This window comes from Rhinatrema bivittatum, chromosome 3, assembly GCF_901001135.1.
Source record: "Rhinatrema bivittatum chromosome 3, aRhiBiv1.1, whole genome shotgun sequence".
In the NCBI taxonomy this organism is placed as follows: Eukaryota; Metazoa; Chordata; class Amphibia; order Gymnophiona; family Rhinatrematidae; genus Rhinatrema; species Rhinatrema bivittatum.
The window spans coordinates 27,384,089-27,398,722 of NC_042617.1; the positions used below are offsets into that span (position 1 = coordinate 27,384,089).

Below are 14,634 nucleotides of genomic sequence, written 5' to 3' on the forward strand. Positions count from 1 at the left end.
GGTATCGGCTGTGGTTTGAGTCTTTTTTTTTTTTCCTTTTGTTTAAAGATAGTTCTTGTTGTCACTGCTCAGGTACAGCTCAGACCAGATTTTTAGGTGCAAGTTGCCAGTTAAAATAATGGACCTGTATTTGGGGGGTGCCCTCCTGCTCATTTTGGGCTTCCAGCTGAACGGGGACCGTGGTGTAAGTGACTTCTTCCTTCGCAGTTACCCAGGGATTCCCCTCCCCCGGCTCACTTTAATCGAGCCTGGCCGCTGTGGCCTTCGGAGCCGCCTCCTAGGATCCTGTAGTCTTCGGCACTAAACCCAGCCACCTGAGTGTCACTGTTGCGTGATGGCTGGGTCCTCCCTCCAGTTGGGCCTTGAGAGCAGAAGACCCAAGCCAGGAGTTGAACCCGGGTCTTCTGCACTATTTGAGGAGGCGGCGTGTAAACCTGTGATGAAAGACCAGCAGACTTTGATGTCCTTGTTCGCCGAGCAGAATGACGTGCTGGGGTGTGTGTGTGTGTGTGTGTTATAATCCCTTTGAGTGCTGGTAGAATGTGTAAGTGGTGTGCAGGATTTTTTGTTGTAAAATAAAAAGATGGTACCTGTGATTCCAGGATATTAAGAGAGTTGGGATGGCACCCGGGGGCTGCGATCATCATGACTGATCATAAATGCAATAGTTGTTTAAACTTGGGAGCTCCTACCTAATTCCTTACAGCCTGGGGCTGTGGGGAGCTGTGAGTTCTCCCCGCTGGCACTCCTACACGTTATCCTACAGCGCCTGCTGCTGGATGAAACTGGGACTGCAGTCAGTACTGCTGCAGCTGAATGATTTGGTAAGTTCTAGAACAAAGATTCTAGATATGAGGCTAAGGGGGTGGACTCAGGTGTGACAGAAATACTTCTTCACAAAAGTGCTGAAAAGCATAATATATTAAAAAAAAAATGGATATATGGACTAGTGGTGACTCTGCTGATATTAGATATATGGAGCTGTGAAGGTCACAGTATATAATGGATCTGCTGCATGGTCAAATACAAGCAACAAATTTTTTTTGGTTCTGAAATTTTTGTAAATATATTATTTATTTATTTATTTATTTTTAACATCAAACATATTATAATCCTCCAAGTATCTCTAGAAAGGAGCTATCCTTCCAGGTATCAGGGAGGAGTTCTGAGGCCAAAAAAAAAGATAAAACATCTATCAAGGATGTAAATATCATTTAAAGCTTTAACCATTTAAACAATAAATACAGGAGCCTGTAGCTGTGGGGAAAGGTGGGGCCCCTCCAAGGTGCAAGCACATACCTGCCTCCCCCATCCTCTTCTCCCTGCCGGGCTGGCCAGTGGCTCAACCGGCCCAAACATGGGGGGAGCCACGCAGCACGCCGAGAACGGAGAACCCCGGACGTTAGCTGTGAGCTCACTTGAGCCTGTCCCCAGTGCCGGAAAACCATAGGGTTTAAATGACCAAACGGTTAGGCGGTGATTTTCACAAAGATTTGCGCATGTAAAATTAGGTTATCTACACGTAAATGGACTTTTGAAAATGGCTACCTTTACGCGTGTTAACTTCTTTGAAACTTCACCGAACTTTTTAAAATGGTTTATGCTCGTAAAGGGGCTTTTGAAAATTGCTATGAAATATAGGCTATGTTTATGCACATAAATCCTTTTGAAAACTACCTTAAGGATTTCATTTACTGTTAAATCACTTACAGGGTCATTTATCAAATTGCTATAAGGCATTTTCGCATGCGTTAAGCCCCTTTAACGCATGTGAAAACGCCTTTAACGCCTGCGAAAGCACCATACGCACGGTGCGATGCAAATCAGAAAAAAAGGAGGAGTTTGGGGCGGGATTTGTGACCAAGTGGGCTGGGTTCACAATTTTGCGAAGCCATATCGCACGGCTTTAACGCACATTTTAACTACACTTTGCACAAATCTCATGAGGTTCCTCACTCCGAAGGACGTCAAATCTTCACAAGAGAGCACTGTCCTGTTCATATGTCTCACATTGAATGTCAAAGTGGCCCCTAACCCCCTACACTAATACCTAAACCTCACCTCGAGTTACTAGGTGGGCCTCCTTAATCGTTTAATATTTTGCATCCCTAATATCAATCAGTTCATTACAGACAGAAATATCTTCTGTAATCACAAGCAATTTCCAAATAACAATTTGAAATGAAAACTCAAACAATCAGCTGGCAATGAGATTAATTTCAAATAGTAGTGCGATCATCCTAGAACAACTCTGACTGCACATAAGGCTTGTGTCTTGATGTCACTTGTATGTGTAGGAAAGTCTAATCATGGGTCACAAATGTCCATTATGATCTAGGTTTTTAATGCTTTTTTTTTTTTAATGTAAATAAAATATCCTATGCAAACTTACCTCTGAAGTGGGTATTCTTGTGAAATAAATGCCCCAACCTTTTCCCGTCTCCCAGATCTTATCTCAACTTTGCGGCCGACACTGATTCAGTGTTTCGGAGAGCATCTGCCTCTCAAAGCGGTCAAAAAAAAAGGTTTCATTGTGAACTGCATCTGCTTATAAGGAGCTCCCGCTTACTAGATTAATATATCATCTGCACAGCTGGATAATTTACATTCAATACATCTTTCACATTGAGCTCCTTACTTTCTTTAGTTTATCTAATAGCCATTGCTAGAGGTTTTAGCACGAAATTTAAATGGAAGTGGAGATCAGGGGCGTCCTCGGCGAGGAATCCGAAAGGATGGTATTTATTAATAACCTCACTCCAGGGGTTTCCATGCGGCCAGATCACACCATTTGCACAAAAGATTTTCCAAGACCAAATCAAAATACCGTACTCTCATGCCACTCACTTGAAAGACTTTGAATGAAATGCCGCACCTCCTCACCTTTGTGCGTGCTGCTTTCATTATCCGTAGGGCAGCAACCCTTTTAAAAAACCCGGTTCATCCATGGAGATACATTTCCCCGCGATTTTGTTTAAGATTGGGTTACTCTCTTAGCAAACGTGTTCGCGGTCCTCATTAATTCATTGGACAGGCCTGCGGTTTTATAAGCAGCGGGTCTCTGTTCAGCTCCTTCAGTGGCGTGTTCACAGCGTCAGCAAAGATAGCCACAGCTTTGCTCTGAGAAATGGAATCTTGATGTAGTTTAAGTTTGGGAGACGAGCTTGATTATATTAACGAGTTGATAAGATCCTGCCCAGTTCCGGTGACTTATGAGGCGTTAGAGGTTTAATGGCTTTCCTTCTCTACAGTTGTAACGTTCAGTGTACTACTTCCTTTGGATTTCATTGGGGATAGTCCAGTATATTAATAAATACTTTAATATCCTCGGAATTACCTAGCTTGTCATCAATACAGATTGCCTAACATTATCCTTTTAAAATAACTTATCGTGAAGATGCTGATTGTTTTCTCCCATTGTTCTTATGTTTAAATATTACACTAATAAGTAATCACTTTTATTACTCTCTGAGCAATAGTAAGCTTTCTGTAAGTAAATTGGCTTGCCTGTTTGACTACAAATGACATTATATTTGTATTTCAGCTTCAGAAGCTGCAACAATTAAGTGTTAGCTTTCCTGTGGTTGTGTTGGCTCATCCTACAGTTTCTGCACTAAAGTTTTTTTTATAATTGCTTCTTAAAAGTATCCCATTTAATGGCAGGCGAGACTTCACATGAATTGAATGAAACATATTCTACAGTTTCCTTGTGAACCTGGCCTGCCAAATGACATTCAAATACTCATCCCCATTACTAACTCTCCAGCCATCACCCTTAAAACCTGGGAAAAAGCACCATCATCGATCAATAGCCTCCTCACCAGCCTGAACCTTGCCCTTAACACTTCCAAAACAGAACTGATTATCATCTCCCCACCGCTTAACCGCTCTGCCCCAAGTTATTACACTTTCACAGCAAGTGCGAGACCTCGGTGTCATCATTGATAATCACCTCAATCGCTTCTAAAGGCATAAGCATGTTGGATGTCAGAAATAGTCTCGTCTACATGATTGGGGAAAGGAGACAAACATACAGAGCCCAATATTCAAAAGATATTAGGCACTTGTAGCGGTAAAACTGAATATTTGCCCTATTTTGGTGCCTAAATACGGGGCCAGGTCAGGGGAGCAAAAGCATACACTCAGTGCTGTTTTACTGCACTGGGTGCCTAACAGGTGCCTTAATTTAGGGAAAGCAACAGCTGGCTCGGTTTAAGGTGACTAGGGTTAAAGATTCAGTCCTATATTCAGCCTAAATTGAAAGCTGAAAGCAGGCATCTTTTCTGAATATTGGGCTCATAAGTGTGGAAGATTGCCCCTTCCCCAAGAGTGATTTAATCACGTACCTTTACATTTAGACTGCTTATCAACTGGTCTTGTGGTTGATTGAAGCCCCCTCCAGTAATAATAATGTATATCCCCTCAAGAGGAAATATGATTTGTAAAACTTTGAAAGAAGCTGGGAAATCGACTACTGGGGGCATATAGACTTCCAAAATGTATTTTGTACTCAGGGATGTGACACCTGTCAACCACCTTCCTTCAGTATCTGAAAGCTGCAGGATATTTTTTCCCCTAAAGATGAGGCACTGCAGTTTTTATTCTTGGGTCATTCCTTGACACCCCCCCTCTCTCTCTCTTTTTCTTTTTTTTTAACTACTACATCATTCTCCTTATTAACATAGTTTTAAAAGCTTCTTTCAGTTGGGTGATTCCTACTGTTCTCCTTCAGAGATATCAATGTCCAAATTCAAAAGCAATTAGCTGGCTAACTCTGAAGTTAACCGCCTAAATGAATATTTGGGCCCTTCTCCGGCTAAATTAGAGGTGTCGCAGGGGCGTAACTGGGAGGAGTTGAGTTAATTGGCTGTTAGCCACCAGATGTCTTAGGTGGCTAAGTCTGGTCAGGCCAAAGACCTGTCCTAAAGGTCAGCGGCTGTATTCAGTAGTGCGGTTTCACTATTGAATATAGCTCCAAAGTTAGCCGATTAACAGGCCGATACAGTACAGTGCGCTCCGCCGGAGCCTGCTATTGGACGTGCGTTTTCCCTTACCTGGCTAACCTTGCCAGCCAGACTGTGTCTGAATATGGACCTCATCACTTTTAATTTCAACACAGGCATGAATCTGTAGATCTTGTGACTTTTATGCACCCATATTTAAATTGCATTTTATCCCGGATGGCTGAAACTCAATTCTATAGAACATTGCTTAAGAGTTGTAAACACCAAACTGTTTGAGATTTCTGCAATTGGATTCTCCTGGAACAAACTTTGTGAAATTGCCCTTGGATAAACATTTGACCCCACACATATTGCATTCAGTAGACCTGTAAGAGGAATATTCTGTTCAGCCTTTTTTTTCTCACACATTTCCCACAAAAAACCTTGCTTTCTCTAAATAGGTGTATAAACAATGATCTGCATTATATATTGGAAATAGCTCTTAAATCTAATTACTTCCCATTTCTCTTCTAGTCATTCACTTTCCCTGTTTCATCCTTCCTTTTATTTAATTCCATTCATACTCTACACATGGAGCATTTCCCATCCCTGAATCGATTCTGCATGATTCTTTAGAACAATCATATAAAAAATGATTGAAAATATTCTCTCTCAACTTCACCCCCCCCCCCCCACTCCCTTCTCAGATCCCAGGATTTCGGCAAGTCTCAGTATAACATTCACTGCATTCACTTTACTCCTAGTATATCCTTGTATGTACATCCAAGAATCTCCCAGATTAAACTTTCAGACTTCTCAGTGCTGTCCTTCCCTGTTATCTTTCAAGACGCATGTTTGCATTTTTACAGCCCGTATAACAAAGAACATGCCCCATTCCTGACCCCCTGCTATATGATGCATTTTGAAGTCCTCTCCAAATTTTCAAATAAAACCATAGCTATTAACAAAGCTTGGTGAGTCACATGAAACTTCAAGAGATGTGTTGACTTACAGTTGCGTGAAATGTTCCTACTTCACATTCTCACTGCATTTCCCAAGAAATCTTTGAAAATATTTATACTTTGCAAATAAACCAGCTGGGTCTTCATTTTATTTTTACGGTTACATTCCTAGAGGTTGTAGTTCTTAGAACCCAGCATAGGTTCACCAACAGTCGTGAACCCATGGATCATGTTGTCTTGTGCACATCAACTTCCAGCAGTTCTTCTGCTGATGCCTGCACCATTCACTGTATCTCTCCAGAATTCTCCAACTCCTCCTTTTTTTCTGTGTATATAAAACGTTGAACCTCCGTTACAGCTGGCCCCATTAAGTTTGGCACTTTTAAGATACTGCACGTTCTCACTCCTTATAATGCAAAATATAGATCTCAGTTACTTTGTGCATTCTCATACTTTCATCTCCATATTTTCTAGCAAGGTCTGAGGTTGTTGTCAAAGCTCATTGGTTCACATTTAAAGTTAAATGTATTGGTACATATCTTGAATGCAAATGAAGATTTTCACATTGTATAGAGGTGTGTAAGGGCTTCATTTTATTTTTACAATAAATTGTCCCACATAATCATACTTCACCATAGTATGATGGAAGCATTCATGGTTTCACAGCTCTTATTCTTGAGCTCTTCAAGTTGCAACAGCAGCCTTCAGGTAGGATCACACTTCATAGTTCTAGAGTAATAGCTGTCACTGCAAGGAGAAACCAGAGATGGAGGTCAGAGTTATTTATAATGAACAATGTGTTTTCTTAAAGTCATGCAATCCAGATATTTAGTGGCCTCTAAGGCCTATGTAACAGAAGGATGAAGGAGGCACTGGCCTATCTGTTAGCAGGTCCCGGGAATGTTCCGGGCTCACTCTACAAGGGCCTTAAGTCTCATTCTAGGCAGAGGCACTTCAGCCTCTCCGGGAGAAACAGGCAAGGCAGCGGCATGATCATTCGGGCACCTCCTCAAACACTGCAGATTGGTACTACAGTCCAAGACGATCGCTGCCTGCGATGCAAGGCGTGACAAAGCCAGCCCTGCCTTCCCCCGCCCCAGTAAGGGGAAGCTTTTGTAAATCCCGAATGTAACGACTGGTCTAGCAGGAGTCAAGGAAAGAAAATGATCAGGCAAGTAGACAGTAATTTAACCATAATGTATATCTTTGTATTCACTGGTACCAAGGCCTGGTGTGCCTTTAAATTATCAGTGCCCTCATTGCATTAACAAATATACTTGTTCCCCCTTCTCCTGGCCTTCCACAGGTTGTGCTGCGATGCTTATCATTCCTTAACCCACAACGTAGAAGTTAGGTTTCCTTGTCATCCACAAGCTTACAGGTGATGCAGATAAATAACTATTTTAAGGTGGTGGTGAATGTCAGCACAGAGCTCAGTACCCAGTCTTTTCTCCCGGAGTGCGTCTCAGAAAAGTACTGCCCCCCCCACCGGAAAGTGTCCTGATCGTCATTCCAGGAGCCTTTATCTCTGCTCTCCTGTCCAGGGCTGCAGCAATCAAAACCGCAGCAGACACGGCGATACAGCCCAGACACTGCAATTCCTTGTGCAGCTTGTCCTAGGCTGTCCTGTTTATCCAACCCAAGATTCTGTGGCATAGGTCCAGTCCCCAGACCTTGCCCTGTCACATGAGGGCAAGGCCTGGTCAACGCCATTTTGGAAAATGGTGCCGATCGGGCCTGAAACTAGGAGGCGTCCCGGGCCCTCCTGGCCACCAGTGCTTCTTTTAAAGTTTAGAGGGGGTCAGGGAAGTCTTTGGGGGGGGGGAGGGAGAGGGATCCAGGGTGGGGAGGACCACTAGCCCTACAGGTTTTTTTTTGGAGAGCTAAGGGGCCAGGGGGGCAATACCAGCCTACATGCTATATGGACCGGAGGGTTGCTTTTGGGGAAGGGTAGCTAAGGGACTTGGGGGGAGGGGTTTGGGCAGGGAAGAGTGTTGTCACCGTGCGGCGCCTTTTTTCTATTATTAAAGCTTTTTTTGGGGGGTGGGCAACTTGAATGGTGGCCTTGGGATGGATGGGGTCTAGGAAGGACCCCCATGACATTTCTTTTTACTTGTGGGCGAGAGCTGTGTTTGGCTGCAAGGCTTTTTATTTCTACCACAGGAACATCGGGACCTGCATTAAGATCTTGGTGCTCCTGCGGTACAATAGTGTTTTCTCCAAAATAGAAATTTCTCAGTCGCGTTATTTACCTATGATTGGGTATGTATGAACTGTTTTGCGTGTATTTGCAGAATTCATGCATGCAAATGCCATTCAAAACAGCTCATTGTACTAGGGGAGAGTTTCGGGCCCAAACATCGCTGCGATAGGGCTATTTAGCACTCATTATATTCCTATCGCTGCTTGAAAAATCTCCCTGTAAGTTTGGAGACCCCTTTGTTTGCGTTTAGAGACTCCTAGAGGTTCAGGATCTTAAGATCTGCAGAGTCAGTCTGCAGGAGGGGAGATGATGCGTGGAGCAGCTCACCGGACCTAGCTCCTGAACCAGCATGGAAAACTCCAGCCACACCCCCCTAGTCCTGGGCTGGGCTCGGTGCTCCCAGGAGGCCAGTGCAGTGCGTCCAGCAAAACCATCTCCTTCCGGGAGCGCACACTCTGGCATCAACGTTGGAGGACTGGGAGAAAACACCTTTCTCATGCCGGGTAACGAAAGGGGATCGGGATGCTCTTAGCTGAAAGGCTCTACTATTTCTGGGATGCACTTGTGATTGGAGCCTAACAGCTCTTGCTGGCAGAAGGCAGCCTGTGGATGAAAAGGGATCTTTTCTGGGAGAACCCTTGGGAGGAAAGTGATTTTGCAGCACCAACCTGGCAGGCTTGAAGCCTGCAATTAAAGGGTTTTAAAAGACAAGCCTGTAGGTTCCAAGCTTAATTGAACACACGATACAATTGAAAAGAATTTCTTTTTCATAGGACACGCAGCGACGGACATTTTGCATGCATCTTAGTATGTGTTTATACACATAAAACAGGCTTCTGAGCATTGCCTGGCGCCCCCCCCCTGTACAGGTAAAACCATGCACGCACGGCGAGAAAAGGGGCAGGGAAGATTAGGGAAGTGACTACATGTGCATGAATGCCACCCTGCTCTTCTGCTCTCACAGGCGATTGCACTGGTGCATGTGTAAAGTCAGTGAATCCGCGAGCGAGCCAGTGCCATCTCACTCATATTAGTGTTTTCTGAGTGAGCATGAGCAACCCTAATAATAAAGCGGGAGCAGTTTTAAGATAAGGGAACTTAACTTGTGGATGTCCGTAGCATGTGATGTAGTGCTAAGTGTATTTGGAGCTAGGAACCAGTTTCTGTTCTCAGTAGATGTCAGACATCGTTAGCATGAGCTGTCAGCTGAATGGGAAGTGTGGGGGTCACGGACGTGACCCAGACAGAGCAGGTAGGTTACAGTCTTTGAGCCAATTGAGTCACTTCTTTTCCTCTTACATTAAAAAATCTTTCCTATCCCTCTGTCCCTCAGCTCCCATTTTTCCATGCCCCTAAGATATTTATTTTGCACAGGTTTTATTGGGAGTGGTTGGCATGGAGAACAGATATTTAACAGACCCCGTCTTTCGCCTTTTTTTTTTTTTTTTTTTTTTGAGTCAGCGTCATAACAACAAACTTTAGACTTGGCAGGCCCTTTTTAGCTTGTACTTTTCACAGAAAAAAAATTAGCTTTCATTTTGAAACTAATCGGCAAAATAGTGGGAGCCAAACCAAGGCCGCCAAAGGCTACATCTGTTTTATATTACAGCAAGAGGAAAGAGGGGGAAAAAAAAAATCTCTGATGAAGCAAAAATATCGTCAGCCAGTTCAAGAAACAGGATTGTAGTAAAGTTGAAGTTCACCCAATAAAAAAAAAAAAAAAAAAAGCAACTGTTTTGGAAAGTAATTTCTGGCCGGAGTTGGCCAAGAACGTTTAAAATGAGCTGAAATGTAAAACAAGAAATTATATTTTAGGAATTGGACTTGTACGTTACCTGGAAACATAACATCGTGTTTTCCTGCTTTAGCAACAAGAGGCAGTGATCTCAAAGTCTACTCAATATCTTGCACGTCGGCCATAATATGGATGGGAAAAATTGTCCAGTTGCAATAATAGCGTCCATCTTCTGACCTCTTCTAAATTAATGCCCTTCTATAAAAAAAAATAGTGCCTTACTAGCGAACACATTTTGTAACCTGCGTGTATAGGAAAAAAAAGAAATCCTGAGAAGAAAATTCTTGCCATGGGAATAGGAAGGTTCTCACCAAGAGATCAGCTTCCACTTGAAAAATTGTATCTCAGGACCAAGAGCTCTTCCATCTGAAGTTTATCCATGTATTAGACATGCAACATGAGTTTTGCTTTTATTTTAGTAGGGTCTTTTGCTTTCAATTTTTATTTGCTTTTTTTCCCCCTCACGGAATAGGATGCCCAGCATAAAATGCTGAAGGTTCTCCAGTTCGTAAATGACCCAAAGGAAGTAGTGGCTGTCCCAGCCCATATTTTTAAGGAACTTCTCCTTAGGACTTGGGGACATCCTGTGTCTGTTCCTCCAGTTAATAGGAAGGCAGGCGTTGGGTTTTGAGAGGCGCCATCTCCTACACCAATCGGTTAATAGGAAGGCAGGCGTTGGGTTTTGAGAGGCGCCATCTCCTACACCAATCGGTTGTGGTGGAGTTCACCTTTAAAAAAGTCAAGCGCTCCCGCACCCATGCCTCTGTCCCTCCAGGCCAGGATCACAGAATATTGGATGCCCTGGGCAGGAAGGTGTATCAGGGCATTATGCTCATCACCCGTATTGCCTTCTACCAGTTATATATGACCCAGTGCAACCGGAACCTGTGGAAGCAGGTCCAGGAGCTGACGGAGCGCTTGTCACAACAGCAGCAGGATGTGTTCTCAGCAGTAGTAAAGCAGGGTCTGGAGGCAGGAAAACACCAAGTGAAGTCCACTTATGATGTTTTCGAAATGGCGGCAAGAGTGGCTGAGGCAGGCATTGGCGCACGCAAGATAGCCTTGCTCTCCGTGCCTTGGACCTCTGGCCAGAAGTCCAGGAGACGCTGGCAGATCTACCCTGCATGGGTGAAAATCTCTTCAGAGATAAGGACAGGGACATGGTGGCCCAGTTGAAGGACCACCATGAGACCCTCCAATAGCTGTCTGCTAGTTCTTCCGACCCACTATCCTCAGAAAATCCTCGTGCCAAGGCTCGAGGAAATCCTTCTATTGTCAGAGGAAATATCCTCTGGCCTCGCTGGCCCGCACACCCCGTACTGGTTCCAGGGGTCGTTCCCGTCAACAGTGGGTCCCCAGACCTCAGCCAGCCCCCCAGCAGAGCCCTGACTGGGAGTGAGGGAGTGGGAATCAGATTTCCATGCCCTCAGCATCCTGTCCACCGGTTGGAGGCAGGCTGTGGCATTTTGCAGACCTCTGCCCCTCATTACGTCGGACCAGTGGGTTCTCACCATCATCCACCGAGGGGTACTGGCTGAACTTCAGGTACGTCCCTGCGGACTCTTCCCCCATGTCCATCGTGGGCTTCATCTGTTCCTCAGGAAATACTTTCAATAGAGCCCTCCGCCCTTCTAATGGCAGGAGCGGTAGAACCCGTTCCCCTCCACCTTCGGGGGCAGAGGGTTCTACTGTTGGTATTTCCTAATACCAAAGAGCCTTGAACAGATTCCCTCAAAGAGAAAAGTTCAAGATGGTCTCTTTGGGCTCCCTGATCCCACTCCTCAGAAGAGAAGACTGGCTCTGCTCCCTCGACCTGAAAGATGCCTACGCCCACATTGTGATGTTCCTGAGTCACAGGAAGTATCTTCGCTTTGTGGTAGGAAAGGATCACTTCCAGTATCAAGTGTTGCCAATCGGCCTTGCGTCAGCCCCCTGGGTCTTCACCAAATGCCTGGTAGTGGTGGGGGTGCACCTCCAATGTCAAGGGGTACATGTGTTCTCCTATTTGGACGACTGGCTGGTCAAAAGTGCCACCCAGCAGGGGGCACTTCACTCCTTAAGTCTGACCATCCAGGTGCTGCATTCTCTGGGGTTTGTCATCAATTAACCTAAGTCCCACCTCTGCCCGTCACCACACATAGGCTTTATAGGGGCCAGACTGGACACTGTTCAGGCCAAGGCGTTCCTGCCCATTGATCAAATTCTTGTTTTGTTTTTGCTGGCAGCCGTCAACATGTTTCTGCTCACCTGCTGCTGCTTCATCTTTTGGGTCACATGGCTGTGTCTGTCCATGTCACCCCTTTGGCCCGCCTGTGCATGTGCAGGGCACAATGGACCTTGCAGTCACAGTGGCAACAGGCTTCCCAGGACCTCAAAGCATGAGTCTGTCACACCGCCTCTCCAGGTCTCCCTGTCCCGGTGGGAGGATCTGTCCAACCTGGAGCAGGGGGGGGGGGGTCATCTTTCAAATTTCCCCATCTCAGTTGGTGCTTACCACCGATGCCTGCCCCCTAGGTTAGGGGGGTGCATGTGGGTGACCTACATACGCAAGGTCGGTGGACGTCTCAGGAATCTCTGTCAGTTCAACGTTTTGGAGCTTTCTGTGATGCGATATGCCCTTTGGACGTTTCAAGACCATTTGTCCCACAAGACTTTCCTGATTCGGACGACAATCAGGTAGCAATGTGGTATATCAACAAACAGGGAGGCATGAGGTTATTCCTTCTCTGTCAAGAGGCAGATCAGATTTGATCCTGGGCTCTGTCGCAGGACATACTTCTGAGAACGATGTACCTAGCCGGATCGGAGAATGTGGTGGCAGATCATCTGAGTTGAACATTCCGACCACACGAGTGGTCACTGAACCCAGCAGTGGTGGCCCGGATCTTCCACCGGTGGGGAACTCTGGACGTGGATCTCTTTGCCTCCCCCTACAATTGCAAGGTGAGCAAATTCTGCTCCCTGGTCAGGTCAGACGGACTTTCAGCCTTTGACACCTTTACTCGACATTGGGGTACATGCGTATCCTCCTTTTCCGCTGGTCATGAAAACACTCTTGAAGCTCCAGCAGGACCAGGGGACCATGATTCTCATGGCCCCTTACTGGCCCAGACAGGTCTGGTTCCCACTTCTTTGGGACCTGTCATTCAGAGAACTCATCTATCTGGGGATCTCTTCCGATGTGATGACACAGGATCGGGACAGACTGCTCCATCCAAACCTCTGAGCAATAGCCTTGTCAGCCTGGATGTTGAGCGCCTAGTCCTGCAGCCCCTGGACCACTCTGACGACGTGTCTCAGATGCTGGTAGTTTCCAAGAAGCCTTCCACTAAGAAGTCTTATCAACTGAAGTGGAGTTGGTTCTCCGTCTGGTGTGAGGGTCATGGCTTGGATTCCTTCACCTACCCCACTCCGAAGTTGCTTGACTATCTGTAGCATCTTTCGGAGGCTGGGTTAAAAACCAACTTGGTCAGAGTACTCCTGAGTACCATCAGGATGTGCGTTGTATGCCCATCTCTGTGCAACCCATTCTGGGGCAGTTTCTGCAGGGCTTGCTTCAGCTGAAGCCTCCCCTTTCGGCCTTCTATTGTGTCCTGGGATCTCAACGTAGTATTGGTGTGGCTCATGCGTGACTCTTTTGAGCCCTTGCGCTCCTGCGATCTTAAGGTCCTAATCTAGAATTTTCTCTTCCTGGTGGCGATCACTTTGGCACCCAGGGTTAGTGAACTTCAGGTGTTGGTTACCTATCCGTCCTACACAAAATTCTTTCATGATAGGATGGTCCTGCATATGCATTCTAAGTTCCTGCCTAACGTGGTGACTGACTTTCATCTTAATTAGTCTATAATTCTGCCCACTTTTTTCCCCGAGGCCTCATTCTCACCAAAGTGAACGGTCTCTGCACATTTGGACTGCAAGAGGGCTTTAGCTTTCTATCTCGAATGCACAGCAGGCCACAGGCAGCCCTTATAACTCTTTATATCCTTTGTCAGGAACAGGCCGGGCGTTGTGGTGGGCAAGCAAACTCTGTCCAGCTGGCTGGCGGATTGTATCTCCTTCTGCTATGCGCAGGCAGGCCTTCAGCTTGGAGGCCGAGTAAAAGCTCTCTCTGTGAGAGCCATGGTGGCATCGGTTGCCCACTTATGAATGGTTCCTGGTGCCAAAATCTGCAAGGCCGCAATGTGGCGTTCCCTAGACACGTTAGCTGCCCACTACTGCTTGGACAAAGATGGTTGACATGAAAGTAGCTTCAGCCAATCTGTCCTTTGCAACTTCTTCCAGGTTTAAACCCAACTCTCCCTGCCTGGGACCATTTGTTCGGGTTCAGGCTGTCTCCCTATGTTACCAACGGCACCGCAGTTATTTTTGTGCCCATTGGCACCCGGTTTGGTGCCCGTTGGTGATGTTTGTGACAGAGAGCAGCCTGTAGCTTGGCATTCACCCATCTGTGAGGACTTACCATCCTGCTTGTCCTAGGAGAAAGCAGAGTTGCTTACCCGTAACAGGTGTTCTCCCAGGACAGCAGGATGTTCTCCTGCATTTTGCTGTTTTATTTTTTTGCTCATGAGTTGTATGTTACGAGACTGAAGAGGGGACCCCGTGTGGATGCGCGGTTAGTGGCGTTAGGGGCGTGCTCAGTGTGCCAGTCAAAGTTCTAGAAACTTTGACAAGTTTTCCGTGCTGGGCTCCATCTGATGATGCCACCTATCTGTGAGGACCCCCCATCCTGCT

The 14,634-nt window shown here is 45.8% G+C and overlaps 1 long non-coding RNA gene across 1 annotated transcript in view; it reads right to left on the bottom strand.

Moving 5' to 3' along the window:
• Nucleotides 1–6,069: 6,069 nt before the first annotated feature.
• Nucleotides 6,070–14,634, bottom strand: part of LOC115086737 — a 42,058-nt gene continuing 33,493 nt past the window's right edge. The window contains exons 2-3 of the long non-coding RNA XR_003855324.1: nt 6,539–6,652; nt 6,070–6,230 (exon numbers count right to left, since the gene is read on the bottom strand). This is a non-coding gene — a long non-coding RNA (uncharacterized LOC115086737). The remainder of the gene's footprint in view (nt 6,231–6,538; nt 6,653–14,634) is intronic.